Source organism: Anneissia japonica, unplaced genomic scaffold, assembly GCF_011630105.1.
Source record: "Anneissia japonica isolate Jap-2015-1 unplaced genomic scaffold, ASM1163010v1 scaffold288069_len450862_cov184, whole genome shotgun sequence".
Lineage (NCBI taxonomy): Eukaryota > Metazoa > Echinodermata > Crinoidea > Comatulida > Comatulidae > Anneissia > Anneissia japonica.
In genome coordinates, this window is record NW_022746790.1 from 296,738 (window position 1) to 301,737 (window position 5,000).

A 5,000-nucleotide genomic window follows, 5' to 3' on the forward strand; every position below is an offset into this window, starting at 1 on the left:
AGATTTGACCAATCAAAATAAACCTAGATGTAAACAGAAAATAAAATGCGCGAATTACGAATACGAATATTTCGCGCGAATACTTACGCTAGCGTTCATTAATCGTCCAGTCTGGACATCTCGCTAGTTACGCCATGGATTAACGTACGCCTGGCGTTAGATACGCCTGGCGTATCTCACAGGTCTGAACGTAGCCTCTGTGAGTTAAACGCAGACGCGATGGTGTGCGTCGGTGACAGTCGCGTTGTAGAATATTAAACACGTTTAATATTTCTTACGAGGCCTTAAGACTGTCCCCGACGATAAATCGGGTTGGGCTGCGTCGGCCGATGCTGTTTGAGTTGGCCTTAAGCGCCCCTCATAACAAGAAAATTTCCTTAGGCGCCCCGTTTGAATAAGCTCCCCTTCTTATTTGAATAAACACCCCCTCAATAACCCAATCAATCCTGGGACTGTGGATGTTGGCATGATTTGAGTTGTGGTGGAATCACATTCTCCTTTAGTCAATATCAAAGTGAGGATATTTATCTTTGACAGAATGATGAGAGCTCCCTGGACAGACAGTATATTTCCAACTTTCATCTTCTTTCATTTGTCTATAGCCTAGTCCTATTACTCATTTTCCGACAATTTGCACCTTTATACACATTCTCATCTAATTTTTCAAGAAAACCTGCAATGATCATGCTGTCCTGCTATTCTCAATCAACCAATGGCGAACAAGTTAACCACCACCACTAATTTCATCTGCTATTCTGCTGTTATGTAATACTGTACTCACAACATTCTTGTCATGACAAGCCATGCTCTCTGGACGATTATCTTTTTCGCCGCAGCACCATTCGTAATTTGCGGTTTCCTGATGTGCTTATTTAATCGTTTTTCATTCAAAGTGTGCCTCTTGGATTTAATAAGTTCTCATAAGAACCCCTCGATCTTCATCTATTTCGTATTTCTTATAAGCGCCCCCTCAATTTTCACTCTGTTTTATAAGCGCCCTGTTCGAATTAGTGCCCCATTTGAATAAGCGCCCCACAAAAAGTGCAAAAAATACTTTATGCGCCCGGGCGCTTATTCGCGCGAATACGGTATACTAGGTCTAGGCCTATATTTGTTTATAAAAATAAGTAGTTTGTATTGGTGAACTTGATATTTTCTCTGGGATTAGGAAGAAACAGTATAAATAAGCAGCTCTTTTTATATAAATCCGGTTTTCTACTTGGCAAATTTATTCGCGCGAATTGAAAGCGTTGGTTCATGCGCATACGCGTTCACATTCCTATCAGAGTTTTTGCGGAGCGAAAAAATACGCAACCAATCAGAGCTCAGGAAGCGAACCGACGCCTTGATTTGCGCGAATAAATTCGCCTACTGGAACACCAGCTTAAAGCTTGTTTGCTGCACTCAACAAAGTGTGGTCTGGTAAGATTACTGTATTTTGGTTGGATAACAAATGGCATGTGATTATGTACTTAAGCCATGCATGGTCGTCGGCCTTTGTGATTCTATGGAAAACGTGATATTTTAGTTATCTTAAAATTAATTTTAAAAATATAAAGTAAATAAAGGTTTTAATTATTCTTATTTAATTAAAATATTTTTAAATTAATTTTCATTTTTAAATTTCAATTATTATTATTATTGTTATTGTCATTGTTATTATTATTATTATTATTGTTTCTGATTACTATTATTATTTTTATGTTACCATCATCATTATTGTTATGTTATTATTTCTGTATTGTTATTAATATTATTGTTATTGGTGTTACTATTATTACTACTTTGAATTAGCATTATTACCATTGTTAAATATTGTTTTCTACCAACAAAAAATGTATTGTGTTGCTCAAGCATCATGATATTTGGAAGAAAAGTTGGTTGTCTTTTTAAAAAATATTTTTTTTTACTATTTCTGTATGCCTAATTTTAGAATTCATTGCCAATCGTCACTCAGCCCTATACTTTTTGGTTTTTGGAAAGTGGTAACAACTGGGCTGAAATCTATGGTTAAGATATCAAGTTTATTAAAGTAGCATTTTGAAACATCCCAAGTAATTTGGGCTTCTCTTTTTCTAAAATATATATTGCCAAAAAAATCACCAACTTCAAATTTTCAGGACTTGCAGTCTGTTGTGCTTATGCAACACTATTGTTTTTTTTGCCATGTTATCATTATGAATAGTTTATTAGATATTACAAACTTATTATTGTTTTCAGTATTATTTTCATTGTAGATATTAAATAAAGTCTTAAATAAGACCTGAATAAAGCATTAAGTTAATGATAACCATGTCTTGTAATGGCCCAATTACACAGGCCGCGACAGCGAAACACAACAGCGTCAGAAAAGTAGAACATAATATTCTGTTTTGGTGAACTAAACCAGACGCAACACGACTATGCTACAAAGCTGTGTGCCTTTCAGCAAAGAATCATTTTCTATTTCCATAAATGCAAACAAAAATACTGTCAGTTATTCCAGTCCTCATTTACTGAACATGCAGACTCAAGAACAAACCACACACAATGCGTGTGTTACGATCATTGTCGCGTGCTACTGTATGTAAATAAATTGCACTGTGTAACTGAACATTTGGGGTGCTGTTGCGTGCCGCTGTCGCACTGTGAAATAGGCCTTAATACGGTAAGAATGAAGTTTAAATAGAGTGTTGTCAATGAGTTGTGTATAGAGGCAACATTTTAAACTCTTAGATATTAATGAATAACTCAATAAAATAATTTTATATGATAAAGCAGGGCTCAATATACATTCAGTGTTTAGAATATTTTGGAAAAATTTTTAACCGAACCTGAATTTATATATATAAGATCTAATCGAGTGTGCAATGCACCGTTATTTCTCATTGTACATTGTATTTCAGGTCTGTGAACAATAAAGTTTTTGAATTAGATTTAATCTTACTTCTCATAGCCATCTTGGCACTGCAAACAAAATAACCGAATGAAAATAAAAGTAGATATATAATAGAGTAACAAAAATAAACACGCGAGAACATTCTTTGGACGTGAGCCTTTCGATCCATCTCTGGATCGTCGTCAGCGTCCACTATGTCATTACGGCTTGCTGCCGATTCCACCGTTTAAATCCCAGGGGCGGATCCAGAGATGTCCAAAAGGGGGAGCGTAAGGGGATGTCGAAAGTTGGGCCGATTGAGACAACACTATTGTTGGGGGAAATTTTTGTGTTCTACACGGCCAAAAATAACATTTTAGGTGTTCCGGGCTATCATTTTTTTCCTTTTCTTTTTTTTTTTTTTTTTTCCCCTTTTTTTCAAATATTTTTTTTAAATTTTGGGGGGGGCCTGGGGCCGAGCCTTCCCTCTCAATCCGCCCCTGAATTCCATTCCATTCATTTGGCAGGTGTAGTTAATGTATAGCGCCATCTATCTCACAACTCCATAGAAAGACTCCAGGTTTTTGTTTTTTTTAAATATTAACGTAAATTACACAAAAAGATAAAGAGGTTAGAATCGTATGATTTACCGAAACACTGATGATTCAACCCTCTTCCGTTTTTAAACCCATTCATCTTTGGCATTCAGATCTGGTTTATCTTCTTTTTATCCTTACAGTCTCGTTTATTTTCCTGAACATTATTTTGTTTGCAGTGACACAATGGCTAAGAGAAGTATGATTAAAACTAATGTAAAGATAATAATATTTACAGTATGTCTATTGAGCCATGTTTTTCTCGATACTCTGTTAAATTATGATATTACATGTAATCTAAGATGATGAATAATGAATGCGTTTTATTATCATCTATTTCTAATCTCATTCTTGTGTTGCAATTGTCCTTGTCTATTTTACACGCTGGGGTTTGAATTCTACAGCCTGCTAAGCATTTTAAACCCCATCTTTAACGTGCCAGCACTACGGGCCATCAGGGTGTTAAGACCCTTAAAATTGGTGTCAGGTTTTGAAAGTAAGTCGAACACAGCAGATATGAAACCATTCATCCATTTTTGGACTAATTTTTTTTTACCTGTAGATGGATCCTGCACAGAATCCACCCTTTAACTGTCTTTCCTCTTATTCTACTTGTATACCAATTACAATATTGTAGATGGATCTTTTTAAGACCTATCATCAGCGTCAAATTATTTGGAATTGAAATTAAATATTCAGTAATTAATCAAGTAATTAATTCTACCGACGTTGACATAGCTCTCAAAAATGTTATCTTTTGATTTCAATGTTATTAGCAAATAACCTTATATGTTTTCTCCTAGTCTCATTTTAGCTTTGCCTCCAAAACTCCCACCTTTTGTCAGAAACATTATACTCTTAATAAATAAAACACCTTCCAAAATGATTCTAATTCAGAACTTTAAAAATTCACAATAGTTATGTTAATGGTGCATGGTCAATTATCAAATTGAACATTGATATAACAGAATATTTTTAAATCTAGAAACCAGCATCATAGAAAAAATAGGGTTCATTTTGTTACACAGTTCACATACAAGATTTGAAATTCAGGCTGTAGCAAAATAACTGCAGTGTACTATAAATAACATGATTAAACAAATGAACACAACACTGTTTATGTGAACAAAATTATATAACTAAAACAGAATGAAAAGAGAAGTCAACACCAGTGGTAGAGATGACCAATTGTCTCTTATTGACTAATTTTAAAAATTACCAATTTGGTGCTTGAAGAATAAGGAAAGACCCTGTTTTATTTTCATTATTATTATCCAGAAATAATTTTTTTTCGTTTTTCGGTTTAACTGGGTGTTATTATATTGGAATATTAAGTAGTTTTGCTTCTGCAATGTTACAATGCTTTTACTGTTTAACATGTTTTTTTTTTAGATTTTCATGTTTATGAACATCCCCACCACCATGCTAATTATTGTGAATTTAAACAAAAATTTGTAAATACCAAATTATTTTTCTAAAACTGCTTCCTTGTTTTCAGTAACAACTGAATATATTATTACAATGTTGCTACAGTTATAGTAGACATG

General features: G+C 34.2%; 1 protein-coding gene across 1 annotated transcript in view; it reads left to right on the forward strand.

Moving 5' to 3' along the window:
• The window catches only part of LOC117120304 (voltage-dependent calcium channel type A subunit alpha-1-like), a 187,190-nt gene that overhangs the window by 85,070 nt on the left and 97,120 nt on the right, over nucleotides 1-5,000 (forward strand). The window lies entirely within an intron of this gene.